Here is a 13,050-nt window from a genome sequence, read left to right as displayed (position 1 = left end):
GCATGCAGTGTCACTTCTCCAGTCGTCATGCTCAGGCATAGCAGCCACAAGAGCCTTCCAAAAGTGTTCCTTGGCAGCGGTGGGATTCGAACCCACGCCCCCGAAGAGACTGGAGCCTTAATCCAGCGCCTTAGACTGCTCAGCCACGCTACCATGCGAGAGTGCCTTCCCTGGGCCATTTTCGCCTTCTTATTTTAATTTAATGTCGCACTTGGCCACAAGTCAGTCAGTTGACATTCCATGTGCCTTGGAGGAGCTCCTCCACAAATTAAAAGACCTCATAAATGCAGGGGTACGCAGTTACACTCCTGGAGGCCTCCCTATCTGCAGATTGCAATTCCATCTCTAATCAAACACACCTGAATTATCTAATCAAAGCCATTGGGCCTTACTCCAAAATGGCAGCTAGCTGTGCTGAAGTTAAACTCAAAATCGTGAGGTAGTTGTCAATTTTCCAAAAAATCTTGAGTCAAATCGGCTGCTTCTATGATTAAAGACTATGTTATTATTAGATTCCAACTCATTTTTAAACTGAAATTACTACAATTGTAATTTTTGGTTGTCCCTGATTCAACAGGGTGCAGATTTCCTGCTACACAGTTTTGCAGCACACTTAAGGTGTATTGCCCTCTTTAAAACCAATGCTGGCAGTGGTGGGATTCAAACCCACGCCCCCGAAGAGACTGGAGCCTAAATCCAGCGCCTTAGACCCCTCGGCCACACTACCCCACTGCTGTTTCTTTCGGGGGCCTTTTTCTGCCCATTTTTCTAGAATAGGAGAAAATGTTGGGTGCGGACCTTCGTTGTGAGGCCCTGAAGCCTGTCGAGTAAGGCTCAGGAAAGCAAAAGTGGCTGGTTTTGGAAGAGACTGGGAGCATGCAGTGTCACTTCTCCAGTCGTCATGCTCAGGCATAGCAGCCACAAGAGCCTTCCAAAAGTGTTCCTTGGCAGCGGTGGGATTCGAACCCACGCCCCCGAAGAGACTGGAGCCTTAATCCAGCGCCTTAGACCGCTCGGCCACGCTACCATGCGAGAGTGCCTTCCCTGGGCCATTTTCGCCTTCTTATTTTAATTTAATGTCGCACTTGGCCACAAGTCAGTCAGTTGACATTCCATGTGCCTTGGAGGAGCTCCTCCACAGATTAAAAGACCTCATAAATGCAGGGGTACGCAGTTACACTCCTGGAGGCCTCCCTATCTGCAGATTGCAATTCCATCTCTAATCAAACACACCTGAATCATCTAATCAAAGCCATTGGGCCTTACTCCAAAATGGGAGCTAGCTGTGCTGAAGTTAAACTCAAAATCGTCAGGTAGTTGTCAATTTTCCAAAAAATCTTGAGTCAAATCGGCTGCTTCTATGATTAAAGACTATGTTATTATTAGATTCCAACTCATTTTTAAACTGAAATTACTACAATTGTAATTTTTGGTTGTCCCTGATTCAACAGGGTGCAGATTTCCTGCTACACAGTTTTGCAGCACACTTAAGGTGTATTGTTCTCTTTAAAACCAATGCTGGCAGTGGTGGGATTCGAACCCACGCCCCCGAAGAGACTGGAGCTTAAATCCAGCGCCTTAGACCCCTCGGCCACACTACCCCACTGCTGTTTCTTTCGGGGGCCTTTTTCTGCCCATTTTTCTAGAATAGGAGAAAATGTTGGGTGCTGACCTTCATTGTGAGGCCCTGAAGCCTGTCGAGTAAGGCTCAGGAAAGCAAAAGTGGCTGGTTTTGGAAGAGACTGGGAGCATGCAGTGTCACTTCTCCAGTCGTCATGCTCAGGCATAGCAGCCACAAGAGCCTTCCAAAAGTGTTCCTTGGCAGCGGTGGGATTCGAACCCACGCCCCCGAAGAGACTGGAGCCTTAATCCAGCGCCTTAGACCGCTCGGCCACACTACCATGCGAGAGTGCATTCCTTGGGCCATTTTCGCCTTCTTATTTTAATTTAATGTCGCACTTGGCCACACGTCAGTCAGTTGACATTCCATGTGCCTTGGAGGAGCTCCTCCACAAATTAAAAGACCTCATAAATGCAGGGGTACGCAGTTACACTCCTGGAGGCCTCCCTATCTGCAGATTGCAATTCCATCTCTAATCAAACACACCTGAATCATCTAATCAAAGCCATTGGGCCTTACTCCAAAATGGCAGCTAGCTGTGCTGAAGTTAAACTCAAAATCGTGAGGTAGTTGTCAATTTTCCAAAAAATCTTGAGTCAAATCGGCTGCTTCTATGATTAAAGACTATGTTATTATTAGATTCCAACTCATTTTTAAACTGAAATTACTACAATTGTAATTTTTGGTTGTCCCTGATTCAACAGGGTGCAGATTTCCTGCTACACAGTTTTGCAGCACACTTAAGGTGTATTGCCCTCTTTAAAATCAATGCTGGCAGTGGTGGGATTCAAACCCACGCCCCCGAAGAGACTGAAGCCTAAATCCAGCGCCTTAGACCCCTCGGCCACACTACCCCACTGCTGTTTCTTTCGGGGGCCTTTTTCTGCCCATTTTTCTAGAATAGGAGAAAATGTTAGGTGCGGACCTTCATTGTGAGGCCCTGAAGCCTGTCAAGTAAGGCTCAGGAAAGCAAAAGTGGCTGGTTTTGGAAGAGACTGGGAGCATGCAGTGTCACTTCTCCAGTCGTCATGCTCAGGCATAGCAGCCACAAGAGCCTTCCAAAAGTGTTCCTTGGCAGCGGTGGGATTCGAACCCACGCCCCCGAAGAGACTGGAGCCTTAATCCAGCGCCTTAGACCGCTCGGCCACGCTACCATGCGAGAGTGCCTTCCCTGCCTTTTTCTACCCATTTTTCTAGAATAGGAGAAAATGTTGGGTGCGGACCTTCATTGTGAGGCCCTGAAGCCTGTCGAGTAAGGCTCAGGAAAGCAAAAGTGGCTGGTTTTGGAAGAGACTGGGAGCATGCAGTGTCACTTCTCCAGTCGTCATGCTCAGGCATAGCAGCCACAAGAGCCTTCCAAAAGTGTTCCTTGGCAGCGGTGGGATTCAAACCCACGCCCCCGAAGAGACTGGAGCCTTAATCCAGCGCCTTAGACCGCTCGGCCACGCTACCATGCGAGAGTGCCTTCCCTGGGCCATTTTCGCCTTCTTATTTTAATTTAATGTCGCACTTGGCCACAAGTCAGTCAGTTGACATTCCATGTGCCTTGGAGGAGCTCCTCCACAGATTAAAAGACCTCATAAATGCAGGGGTACGCAGTTACACTCCTGGAGGCCTCCCTATCTGCAGATTGCAATTCCATCTCTAATCAAACACACCTGAATCATCTAATCAAAGCCATTGGGCCTTACTCCAAAATGGCAGCTAGCTGTGCTGAAGTTAAACTCAAAATCGTGAGGTAGTTGTCAATTTTCCAAAAAATTTTGAGTCAAATCGGCTGCTTCTATGATTAAAGACTATGTTATTATTAGATTCCAAATCATTTTTAAACTGAAATTACTACAATTGTAATTTTTGGTTGTCCCTGATTCAACAGGGTGCAGATTTCCTGCTACACAGTTTTGCAGCACACTTAAGGTGTATTGCCCTCTTTAAAATCAATGCTGCCAGTGGTGGGATTCGAACCCACGCCCCCGAAGAGACTGGAGCCTAAATCCAGCGCCTTAGACCCCTCGGCCACACTACCCCACTGCTGTTTCTTTCGGGGGCCTTTTTCTGCCCATTTTTCTAGAAAAGGAGAAAATGTTGGGTGCGGACCTTCATTGTGATGCCCTGAAGCCTGTCGAGTAAGGCTCAGGAAAGCAAAAGTGGCTGGTTTTGGAAGAGACTGGGAGCATGCAGTGTCACTTCTCCAGTCGTCTTGCTCAGGCATAGCAGCCACAAGAGCCTTCCAAAAGTGTTCCTTGGCAGCGGTGGGATTCGAACCCACGCCCCCGAAGAGACTGGAGCCTTAATCCAGCGCCTTAGACCGCTCGGCCACGCTACCATGCAGAGTGCCTTCCCTGGGCCATTTTCACCTTCTTATTTTAATTTAATGTCGCACTTGGCCACAAGTCAGTCAGTTGACATTCCATGTGCCTTGGAGGAGCTCCTCCACAGATTAAAAGACCTCATAAATGCAGGGGTACGCAGTTACACTCCTGGAGGCCTCCCTATCTGCAGATTGCAATTCCATCTCTAATCAAACACACCTGAATCATCTAATCAAAGCCATTGGGCCTTACTCCAAAATGGGAGCTAGCTGTGCTGAAGTTAAACTCAAAATCGTCAGGTAGTTGTCAATTTTCCAAAAAATCTTGAGTCAAATCGGCTGCTTCTATGATTAAAGACTATGTTATTATTAGATTCCAACTCATTTTTAAACTGAAATTACTACAATTGTAATTTTTGGTTGTCCCTGATTCAACAGGGTGCAGATTTCCTGCTACACAGTTTTGCAGCACACTTAAGGTGTATTGCCCTCTTTAAAATCAATGCTGGCAGTGGTGGGATTCAAACCCACGCCCCCGAAGAGACTGAAGCCTAAATCCAGCGCCTTAGACCCCTCGGCCACACTACCCCACTGCTGTTTCTTTCGGGGGCCTTTTTCTGCCCATTTTTCTAGAATAGGAGAAAATGTTAGGTGCGGACCTTCATTGTGAGGCCCTGAAGCCTGTCAAGTAAGGCTCAGGAAAGCAAAAGTGGCTGGTTTTGGAAGAGACTGGGAGCATGCAGTGTCACTTCTCCAGTCGTCTTGCTCAGGCATAGCAGCCACAAGAGCCTTCCAAAAGTGTTCCTTGGCAGCGGTGGGATTCGAACCCACGCCCCCGAAGAGACTGGAGCCTTAATCCAGCGCCTTAGACCGCTCGGCCACGCTACCATGCGAGAGTGCCTTCCCTGCCTTTTTCTACCCATTTTTCTAGAATAGGAGAAAATGTTGGGTGCGGACCTTCATTGTGAGGCCCCTGAAGCCTGTCGAGTAAGGCTCAGGAAAGCAAAAGTGGCTGGTTTTGGAAGAGACTGGGAGCATGCAGTGTCACTTCTCCAGTCGTCATGCTCAGGCATAGCAGCCACAAGAGCCTTCCAAAAGTGTTCCTTGGCAGCGGTGGGATTCGAACCCACGCCCCCGAAGAGACTGGAGCCTTAATCCAGCGCCTTAGACCGCTCAGCCACGCTACCATGCGAGAGTGCCTTCCCTGGGCCATTTTCGCCTTCTTATTTTAATTTAATGTCGCACTTGGCCACAAGTCAGTCAGTTGACATTCCATGTGCCTTGGAGGAGCTCCTCCACAAATTAAAAGACCTCATAAATGCAGGGGTACGCAGTTACACTCCTGGAGGCCTCCCTATCTGCAGATTGCAATTCCATCTCTAATCAAACACACCTGAATTATCTAATCAAAGCCATTGGGCCTTACTCCAAAATGGCAGCTAGCTGTGCTGAAGTTAAACTCAAAATCGTGAGGTAGTTGTCAATTTTCCAAAAAATCTTGAGTCAAATCGGCTGCTTCTATGATTAAAGACTATGTTATTATTAGATTCCAACTCATTTTTAAACTGAAATTACTACAATTGTAATTTTTGGTTGTCCCTGATTCAACAGGGTGCAGATTTCCTGCTACACAGTTTTGCAGCACACTTAAGGTGTATTGCCCTCTTTAAAACCAATGCTGGCAGTGGTGGGATTCAAACCCACGCCCCCGAAGAGACTGGAGCCTAAATCCAGCGCCTTAGACCCCTCGGCCACACTACCCCACTGCTGTTTCTTTCGGGGGCCTTTTTCTGCCCATTTTTCTAGAATAGGAGAAAATGTTGGGTGCGGACCTTCATTGTGAGGCCCTGAAGCCTGTCGAGTAAGGCTCAGGAAAGCAAACGTGGCTGGTTTTGGAAGAGACTGGGAGCATGCAGTGTCACTTCTCCAGTCGTCATGCTCAGGCATAGCAGCCACAAGAGCCTTCCAAAAGTGTTCCTTGGCAGCGGTGGGATTCGAACCCACGCCCCCGAAGAGACTGGAGCCTTAATCCAGCGCCTTAGACCGCTCGGCCACGCTACCATGCGAGAGTGTCTTCCCTGGGCCATTTTCGCCTTCTTATTTTAATTTAATGTCGCACTTGGCCACAAGTCAGTCAGTTGACATTCCATGTGCCTTGGAGGAGCTCCTCCACAGATTAAAAGACCTCATAAATGCAGGGGTACGCAGTTACACTCCTGGAGGCCTCCCTATCTGCAGATTGCAATTCCATCTCTAATCAAACACACCTGAATCATCTAATCAAAGCCATTGGGCCTTACTCCAAAATGGGAGCTAGCTGTGCTGAAGTTAAACTCAAAATCATCAGGTAGTTGTCAATTTTCCAAAAAATCTTGAGTCAAATCGGCTGCTTCTATGATTAAAGACTATGTTATTATTAGATTCCAACTCATTTTTAAACTGAAATTACTACAATTGTAATTTTTGGTTGTCCTTGATTCAACAGGGTGCAGATTTCCTGCTACACAGTTTTGCAGCACACTTAAGGTGTATTGCCCTCTTTAAAATCAATGCTGGCAGTGGTGGGATTCGAACCCACGCCCCCGAAGAGACTGAAGCCTAAATCCAGCGCCTTAGACCCCTCGGCCACACTACCCCACTGCTGTTTCTTTCGGGGGCCTTTTTCTGCCCATTTTTCTAGAAAAGGAGAAAATGTTAGGTGCGGACCTTCATTGTGAGGCCCTGAAGCCTGTCAAGTAAGGCTCAGGAAAGCAAAAGTGGCTGGTTTTGGAAGAGACTGGGAGCATGCAGTGTCACTTCTCCAGTCGTCATGCTCAGGCATAGCAGCCACAAGAGCCTTCCAAAAGTGTTCCTTGGCAGCGGTGGGATTCGAACCCACGCCCCCGAAGAGACTGGAGCCTTAATCCAGCGCCTTAGACCGCTCGGCCACGCTACCATGCGAGAGTGCCTTCCCTGCCTTTTTCTACCCATTTTTCTAGAATAGGAGAAAATGTTGGGTGCGGACCTTCATTGTGAGGCCCTGAAGCCTGTCGAGTAAGGCTCAGGAAAGCAAAAGTGGCTGGTTTTGGAAGAGACTGGGAGCATGCAGTGTCACTTCTCCAGTCGTCATGCTCAGGCATAGCAGCCACAAGAGCCTTCCAAAAGTGTTCCTTGGCAGCGGTGGGATTCGAACCCACGCCCCCGAAGAGACTGGAGCCTTAATCCAGCGCCTTAGACCGCTCGGCCACGCTACCATGCGAGAGTGCCTTCCCTGGGCCATTTTCGCCTTCTTATTTTAATTTAATGTCGCACTTGGCCACAAGTCAGTCAGTTGACATTCCATGTGCCTTGGAGGAGCTCCTCCACAGATTAAAAGACCTCATAAATGCAGGGGTACGCAGTTACACTCCTGGAGGCCTCCCTATCTGCAGATTGCAATTCCATCTCTAATCAAACACACCTGAATCATCTAATCAAAGCCATTGGGCCTTACTCCAAAATGGCAGCTAGCTGTGCTGAAGTTAAACTCAAAATCGTGAGGTAGTTGTCAATTTTCCAAAAAATTTTGAGTCAAATCGGCTGCTTCTATGATTAAAGACTATGTTATTATTAGATTCCAAATCATTTTTAAACTGAAATTACTACAATTGTAATTTTTGGTTGTCCCTGATTCAACAGGGTGCAGATTTCCTGCTACACAGTTTTGCAGCACACTTAAGGTGTATTGCCCTCTTTAAAATCAATGCTGGCAGTGGTGGGATTCGAACCCACGCCCCCGAAGAGACTGGAGCCTAAATCCAGCGCCTTAGACCCCTCGGCCACACTACCCCACTGCTGTTTCTTTCGGGGGCCTTTTTCTGCCCATTTTTCTAGAAAAGGAGAAAATGTTGGGTGCGGACCTTCATTGTGATGCCCTGAAGCCTGTCGAGTAAGGCTCAGGAAAGCAAAAGTGGCTGGTTTTGGAAGAGACTGGGAGCATGCAGTGTCACTTCTCCAGTCGTCTTGCTCAGGCATAGCAGCCACAAGAGCCTTCCAAAAGTGTTCCTTGGCAGCGGTGGGATTCGAACCCACGCCCCCGAAGAGACTGGAGCCTTAATCCAGCGCCTTAGACCGCTCGGCCACGCTACCATGCAGAGTGCCTTCCCTGGGCCATTTTCACCTTCTTATTTTAATTTAATGTCGCACTTGGCCACAAGTCAGTCAGTTGACATTCCATGTGCCTTGGAGGAGCTCCTCCACAGATTAAAAGACCTCATAAATGCAGGGGTACGCAGTTACACTCCTGGAGGCCTCCCTATCTGCAGATTGCAATTCCATCTCTAATCAAACACACCTGAATCATCTAATCAAAGCCATTGGGCCTTACTCCAAAATGGGAGCTAGCTGTGCTGAAGTTAAACTCAAAATCGTCAGGTAGTTGTCAATTTTCCAAAAAATCTTGAGTCAAATCGGCTGCTTCTATGATTAAAGACTATGTTATTATTAGATTCCAACTCATTTTTAAACTGAAATTACTACAATTGTAATTTTTGGTTGTCCCTGATTCAACAGGGTGCAGATTTCCTGCTACACAGTTTTGCAGCACACTTAAGGTGTATTGCCCTCTTTAAAATCAATGCTGGCAGTGGTGGGATTCAAACCCACGCCCCCGAAGAGACTGAAGCCTAAATCCAGCGCCTTAGACCCCTCGGCCACACTACCCCACTGCTGTTTCTTTCGGGGGCCTTTTTCTGCCCATTTTTCTAGAATAGGAGAAAATGTTAGGTGCGGACCTTCATTGTGAGGCCCTGAAGCCTGTCAAGTAAGGCTCAGGAAAGCAAAAGTGGCTGGTTTTGGAAGAGACTGGGAGCATGCAGTGTCACTTCTCCAGTCGTCATGCTCAGGCATAGCAGCCACAAGAGCCTTCCAAAAGTGTTCCTTGGCAGCGGTGGGATTCGAACCCACGCCCCCGAAGAGACTGGAGCCTTAATCCAGCGCCTTAGACCGCTCGGCCACGCTACCATGCGAGAGTGCCTTCCCTGCCTTTTTCTACCCATTTTTCTAGAATAGGAGAAAATGTTGGGTGCGGACCTTCATTGTGAGGCCCCTGAAGCCTGTCGAGTAAGGCTCAGGAAAGCAAAAGTGGCTGGTTTTGGAAGAGACTGGGAGCATGCAGTGTCACTTCTCCAGTCGTCATGCTCAGGCATAGCAGCCACAAGAGCCTTCCAAAAGTGTTCCTTGGCAGCGGTGGGATTCGAACCCACGCCCCCGAAGAGACTGGAGCCTTAATCCAGCGCCTTAGACCGCTCAGCCACGGTACCATGCGAGAGTGCCTTCCCTGGGCCATTTTCGCCTTCTTATTTTAATTTAATGTCGCACTTGGCCACAAGTCAGTCAGTTGACATTCCATGTGCCTTGGAGGAGCTCCTCCACAAATTAAAAGACCTCATAAATGCAGGGGTACGCAGTTACACTCCTGGAGGCCTCCCTATCTGCAGATTGCAATTCCATCTCTAATCAAACACACCTGAATTATCTAATCAAAGCCATTGGGCCTTACTCCAAAATGGCAGCTAGCTGTGCTGAAGTTAAACTCAAAATCGTGAGGTAGTTGTCAATTTTCCAAAAAATCTTAAATCAAATCGGCTGCTTCTATGATTAAAGACTATGTTATTATTAGATTCCAACTCATTTTTAAACTGAAATTACTACAATTGTAATTTTTGGTTGTCCCTGATTCAACAGGGTGCAGATTTCCTGCTACACAGTTTTGCAGCACACTTAAGGTGTATTGCCCTCTTTAAAACCAATGCTGGCAGTGGTGGGATTCAAACCCACGCCCCCGAAGAGACTGGAGCCTAAATCCAGCGCCTTAGACCCCTCGGCCACACTACCCCACTGCTGTTTCTTTCGGGGGCCTTTTTCTGCCCATTTTTCTAGAATAGGAGAAAATGTTGGGTGCGGACCTTCATTGTGAGGCCCTGAAGCCTGTCGAGTAAGGCTCAGGAAAGCAAACGTGGCTGGTTTTGGAAGAGACTGGGAGCATGCAGTGTCACTTCTCCAGTCGTCATGCTCAGGCATAGCAGCCACAAGAGCCTTCCAGAAGTGTTCCTTGGCAGCGGTGGGATTCGAACCCACGCCCCCGAAGAGACTGGAGCCTTAATCCAGCGCCTTAGACCGCTCGGCCACGCTACCATGCGAGAGTGTCTTCCCTGGGCCATTTTCGCCTTCTTATTTTAATTTAATGTCGCACTTGGCCACAAGTCAGTCAGTTGACATTCCATGTGCCTTGGAGGAGCTCCTCCACAGATTAAAAGACCTCATAAATGCAGGGGTACGCAGTTACACTCCTGGAGGCCTCCCTATCTGCAGATTGCAATTCCATCTCTAATCAAACACACCTGAATCATCTAATCAAAGCCATTGGGCCTTACTCCAAAATGGGAGCTAGCTGTGCTGAAGTTAAACTCAAAATCATCAGGTAGTTGTCAATTTTCCAAAAAATCTTGAGTCAAATCGGCTGCTTCTATGATTAAAGACTATGTTATTATTAGATTCCAACTCATTTTTAAACTGAAATTACTACAATTGTAATTTTTGGTTGTCCCTGATTCAACAGGGTGCAGATTTCCTGCTACACAGTTTTGCAGCACACTTAAGGTGTATTGCCCTCTTTAAAATCAATGCTGGCAGTGGTGGGATTCGAACCCACGCCCCCGAAGAGACTGGAGCCTAAATCCAGCGCCTTAGACCCCTCGGCCACACTACCCCACTGCTGTTTCTTTCGGGGGGCTTTTTCTGCCCATTTTTCTAGAATAGGAGAAAATGTTGGGTGCGGACCTTCATTGTGAGGCCCTGAAGCCTGTCGAGTAAGGCTCAGGAAAGCAAAAGTGGCTGGTTTTGGAAGAGACTGGGAGCATGCAGTGTCACTTCTCCAGTCGTCATGCTCAGGCATAGCAGCCACAAGAGCCTTCCAAAAGTGTTCCTTGGCAGCGGTGGGATTCGAACCCACGCCCCCAAAGAGACTGGAGCCTTAATCCAGCGCCTTAGACCGCTCGGCCACGCTACCATGCGAAAGTGCCTTCCCTGGGCCATTTTCGCCTTCTTATTTTAATTTAATGTCGCACTTGGCCACAAGTCAGTCAGTTGACATTCCATGTGCCTTGGAGGAGCTCCTCCACAGATTAAAAGACCTCATAAATGCAGGGGTACGCAGTTACACTCCTGGAGGCCTCCCTATCTGCAGATTGCAATTCCATCTCTAATCAAACACACCTGAATCATCTAATCAAAGCCATTGGGCCTTACTCCAAAATGGCAGCTAGCTGTGCTGAAGTTAAACTCAAAATCGTGAGGTAGTTGTCAATTTTCCAAAAAATTTTGAGTCAAATTGGCTGCTTCTATGATTAAAGACTATGTTATTATTAGATTCCAAATAATTTTTAAACTGAAATTACTACAATTGTAATTTTTGGTTGTCCCTGATTCAACAGGGTGCAGATTTCCTGCTACACAGTTTTGCAGCACACTTAAGGTGTTTTGCCCTCTTTAAAATCAATGCTGGCAGTGGTGGGATTCAAACCCACGCCCCCGAAGAGACTGGAGCCTAAATCCAGCGCCTTAGACCCCTCGGCCACACTACCCCACTGCTGTTTCTTTCGGGGGCCTTTTTCTGCCCATTTTTCTAGAATAGGAGAAAATGTTGGGTGCGGACCTTCATTGTGAGGCCCTGAAGCCTGTCGAGTAAGGCTCAGGAAAGCAAAAGTGGCTGGTTTTGGAAGAGACTGGGAGCATGCAGTGTCACTTCTCCAGTCGTCATGCTCAGGCATAGCAGCCACAAGAGCCTTCCAAAAGTGTTCCTTGGCAGCGGTGGGATTCGAACCCACGCCCCCGAAGAGACTGGAGCCTTAATCCAGCGCCTTAGACCGCTCGGCCACGCTACCATGCGAGAGTGTCTTCCCTGGGCCATTTTCGCCTTCTTATTTTAATTTAATGTCGCACTTGGCCACAAGTCAGTCAGTTGACATTCCATGTGCCTTGGAGGAGCTCCTCCACAGATTAAAAGACCTCATAAATGCAGGGGTACGCAGTTACACTCCTGGAGGCCTCCCTATCTGCAGATTGCAATTCCATCTCTAATCAAACACACCTGAATCATCTAATCAAAGCCATTGGGCCTTACTCCAAAATGGGAGCTAGCTGTGCTGAAGTTAAACTCAAAATCATCAGGTAGTTGTCAATTTTCCAAAAAATCTTGAGTCAAATCGGCTGCTTCTATGATTAAAGACTATGTTATTATTAGATTCCAACTCATTTTTAAACTGAAATTACTACAATTGTAATTTTTGGTTGTCCCTGATTCAACAGGGTGCAGATTTCCTGCTACACAGTTTTGCAGCACACTTAAGGTGTATTGCCCTCTTTAAAATCAATGCTGGCAGTGGTGGGATTCGAACCCACGCCCCCGAAGAGACTGGAGCCTAAATCCAGCGCCTTAGACCCCTCGGCCACACTACCCCACTGCTGTTTCTTTCGGGGGGCTTTTTCTGCCCATTTTTCTAGAATAGGAGAAAATGTTGGGTGCGGACCTTCATTGTGAGGCCCTGAAGCCTGTCGAGTAAGGCTCAGGAAAGCAAAAGTGGCTGGTTTTGGAAGAGACTGGGAGCATGCAGTGTCACTTCTCCAGTCGTCATGCTCAGGCATAGCAGCCACAAGAGCCTTCCAAAAGTGTTCCTTGGCAGCGGTGGGATTCGAACCCACGCCCCCAAAGAGACTGGAGCCTTAATCCAGCGCCTTAGACCGCTCGGCCACGCTACCATGCGAAAGTGCCTTCCCTGGGCCATTTTCGCCTTCTTATTTTAATTTAATGTCGCACTTGGCCACAAGTCAGTCAGTTGACATTCCATGTGCCTTGGAGGAGCTCCTCCACAGATTAAAAGACCTCATAAATGCAGGGGTACGCAGTTACACTCCTGGAGGCCTCCCTATCTGCAGATTGCAATTCCATCTCTAATCAAACACACCTGAATCATCTAATCAAAGCCATTGGGCCTTACTCCAAAATGGCAGCTAGCTGTGCTGAAGTTAAACTCAAAATCGTGAGGTAGTTGTCAATTTTCCAAAAAATTTTGAGTCAAATCGGCTGCTTCTATGATTAAAG

The 13,050-nt window shown here is 47.7% G+C and overlaps 29 non-coding genes across 29 annotated transcripts; all 29 read right to left on the bottom strand.

Moving 5' to 3' along the window:
* Nucleotides 1-645: 645 nt before the first annotated feature.
* Nucleotides 646-727, bottom strand: trnal-uag (transfer RNA leucine (anticodon UAG)). Its single transcript has one exon. It is a non-coding gene; the product is annotated as a tRNA-Leu (tRNA).
* A 218-nt stretch (nucleotides 728-945) lies between these two features.
* trnal-aag (transfer RNA leucine (anticodon AAG)) lies at nucleotides 946-1,027 on the bottom strand. The gene has a single exon. It is a non-coding gene; the product is annotated as a tRNA-Leu (tRNA).
* Nucleotides 1,028-1,519: 492 nt separating this feature from the next.
* trnal-uaa (transfer RNA leucine (anticodon UAA)) lies at nucleotides 1,520-1,601 on the bottom strand. Its single transcript has one exon. It is a non-coding gene; the product is annotated as a tRNA-Leu (tRNA).
* A 218-nt stretch (nucleotides 1,602-1,819) lies between these two features.
* trnal-aag (transfer RNA leucine (anticodon AAG)) lies at nucleotides 1,820-1,901 on the bottom strand. Its single transcript has one exon. It is a non-coding gene; the product is annotated as a tRNA-Leu (tRNA).
* Nucleotides 1,902-2,393: 492 nt separating this feature from the next.
* Nucleotides 2,394-2,475, bottom strand: trnal-uag (transfer RNA leucine (anticodon UAG)). The gene has a single exon. It is a non-coding gene; the product is annotated as a tRNA-Leu (tRNA).
* A 218-nt stretch (nucleotides 2,476-2,693) lies between these two features.
* Nucleotides 2,694-2,775, bottom strand: trnal-aag (transfer RNA leucine (anticodon AAG)). The gene has a single exon. It is a non-coding gene; the product is annotated as a tRNA-Leu (tRNA).
* A 216-nt stretch (nucleotides 2,776-2,991) lies between these two features.
* On the bottom strand, nucleotides 2,992-3,073 carry trnal-aag (transfer RNA leucine (anticodon AAG)). The gene has a single exon. It is a non-coding gene; the product is annotated as a tRNA-Leu (tRNA).
* Nucleotides 3,074-3,565: 492 nt separating this feature from the next.
* Nucleotides 3,566-3,647, bottom strand: trnal-uag (transfer RNA leucine (anticodon UAG)). The gene has a single exon. It is a non-coding gene; the product is annotated as a tRNA-Leu (tRNA).
* A 218-nt stretch (nucleotides 3,648-3,865) lies between these two features.
* Nucleotides 3,866-3,947, bottom strand: trnal-aag (transfer RNA leucine (anticodon AAG)). The gene has a single exon. It is a non-coding gene; the product is annotated as a tRNA-Leu (tRNA).
* Nucleotides 3,948-4,438: 491 nt separating this feature from the next.
* Nucleotides 4,439-4,520, bottom strand: trnal-uag (transfer RNA leucine (anticodon UAG)). Its single transcript has one exon. It is a non-coding gene; the product is annotated as a tRNA-Leu (tRNA).
* A 218-nt stretch (nucleotides 4,521-4,738) lies between these two features.
* trnal-aag (transfer RNA leucine (anticodon AAG)) lies at nucleotides 4,739-4,820 on the bottom strand. Its single transcript has one exon. It is a non-coding gene; the product is annotated as a tRNA-Leu (tRNA).
* A 217-nt stretch (nucleotides 4,821-5,037) lies between these two features.
* On the bottom strand, nucleotides 5,038-5,119 carry trnal-aag (transfer RNA leucine (anticodon AAG)). Its single transcript has one exon. It is a non-coding gene; the product is annotated as a tRNA-Leu (tRNA).
* A 492-nt stretch (nucleotides 5,120-5,611) lies between these two features.
* Nucleotides 5,612-5,693, bottom strand: trnal-uag (transfer RNA leucine (anticodon UAG)). The gene has a single exon. It is a non-coding gene; the product is annotated as a tRNA-Leu (tRNA).
* A 218-nt stretch (nucleotides 5,694-5,911) lies between these two features.
* On the bottom strand, nucleotides 5,912-5,993 carry trnal-aag (transfer RNA leucine (anticodon AAG)). Its single transcript has one exon. It is a non-coding gene; the product is annotated as a tRNA-Leu (tRNA).
* A 492-nt stretch (nucleotides 5,994-6,485) lies between these two features.
* Nucleotides 6,486-6,567, bottom strand: trnal-uag (transfer RNA leucine (anticodon UAG)). The gene has a single exon. It is a non-coding gene; the product is annotated as a tRNA-Leu (tRNA).
* Nucleotides 6,568-6,785: 218 nt separating this feature from the next.
* On the bottom strand, nucleotides 6,786-6,867 carry trnal-aag (transfer RNA leucine (anticodon AAG)). Its single transcript has one exon. It is a non-coding gene; the product is annotated as a tRNA-Leu (tRNA).
* A 216-nt stretch (nucleotides 6,868-7,083) lies between these two features.
* Nucleotides 7,084-7,165, bottom strand: trnal-aag (transfer RNA leucine (anticodon AAG)). Its single transcript has one exon. It is a non-coding gene; the product is annotated as a tRNA-Leu (tRNA).
* A 492-nt stretch (nucleotides 7,166-7,657) lies between these two features.
* trnal-uag (transfer RNA leucine (anticodon UAG)) lies at nucleotides 7,658-7,739 on the bottom strand. The gene has a single exon. It is a non-coding gene; the product is annotated as a tRNA-Leu (tRNA).
* A 218-nt stretch (nucleotides 7,740-7,957) lies between these two features.
* Nucleotides 7,958-8,039, bottom strand: trnal-aag (transfer RNA leucine (anticodon AAG)). Its single transcript has one exon. It is a non-coding gene; the product is annotated as a tRNA-Leu (tRNA).
* Nucleotides 8,040-8,530: 491 nt separating this feature from the next.
* On the bottom strand, nucleotides 8,531-8,612 carry trnal-uag (transfer RNA leucine (anticodon UAG)). Its single transcript has one exon. It is a non-coding gene; the product is annotated as a tRNA-Leu (tRNA).
* A 218-nt stretch (nucleotides 8,613-8,830) lies between these two features.
* trnal-aag (transfer RNA leucine (anticodon AAG)) lies at nucleotides 8,831-8,912 on the bottom strand. Its single transcript has one exon. It is a non-coding gene; the product is annotated as a tRNA-Leu (tRNA).
* Nucleotides 8,913-9,703: 791 nt separating this feature from the next.
* Nucleotides 9,704-9,785, bottom strand: trnal-uag (transfer RNA leucine (anticodon UAG)). Its single transcript has one exon. It is a non-coding gene; the product is annotated as a tRNA-Leu (tRNA).
* Nucleotides 9,786-10,003: 218 nt separating this feature from the next.
* trnal-aag (transfer RNA leucine (anticodon AAG)) lies at nucleotides 10,004-10,085 on the bottom strand. The gene has a single exon. It is a non-coding gene; the product is annotated as a tRNA-Leu (tRNA).
* Nucleotides 10,086-10,577: 492 nt separating this feature from the next.
* Nucleotides 10,578-10,659, bottom strand: trnal-uag (transfer RNA leucine (anticodon UAG)). Its single transcript has one exon. It is a non-coding gene; the product is annotated as a tRNA-Leu (tRNA).
* Nucleotides 10,660-10,877: 218 nt separating this feature from the next.
* trnal-aag (transfer RNA leucine (anticodon AAG)) lies at nucleotides 10,878-10,959 on the bottom strand. The gene has a single exon. It is a non-coding gene; the product is annotated as a tRNA-Leu (tRNA).
* A 492-nt stretch (nucleotides 10,960-11,451) lies between these two features.
* On the bottom strand, nucleotides 11,452-11,533 carry trnal-uag (transfer RNA leucine (anticodon UAG)). Its single transcript has one exon. It is a non-coding gene; the product is annotated as a tRNA-Leu (tRNA).
* Nucleotides 11,534-11,751: 218 nt separating this feature from the next.
* Nucleotides 11,752-11,833, bottom strand: trnal-aag (transfer RNA leucine (anticodon AAG)). Its single transcript has one exon. It is a non-coding gene; the product is annotated as a tRNA-Leu (tRNA).
* A 492-nt stretch (nucleotides 11,834-12,325) lies between these two features.
* On the bottom strand, nucleotides 12,326-12,407 carry trnal-uag (transfer RNA leucine (anticodon UAG)). The gene has a single exon. It is a non-coding gene; the product is annotated as a tRNA-Leu (tRNA).
* Nucleotides 12,408-12,625: 218 nt separating this feature from the next.
* trnal-aag (transfer RNA leucine (anticodon AAG)) lies at nucleotides 12,626-12,707 on the bottom strand. Its single transcript has one exon. It is a non-coding gene; the product is annotated as a tRNA-Leu (tRNA).
* Between the last annotated feature and the right edge of the window lie 343 nt (nucleotides 12,708-13,050).

Source organism: Pseudorasbora parva, chromosome 21, assembly GCF_024679245.1.
Source record: "Pseudorasbora parva isolate DD20220531a chromosome 21, ASM2467924v1, whole genome shotgun sequence".
Lineage (NCBI taxonomy): Eukaryota > Metazoa > Chordata > Actinopteri > Cypriniformes > Gobionidae > Pseudorasbora > Pseudorasbora parva.
Note: the sequence above shows the minus strand (reverse complement) of the source record. Positions and strands in the feature narration are given on the sequence as shown.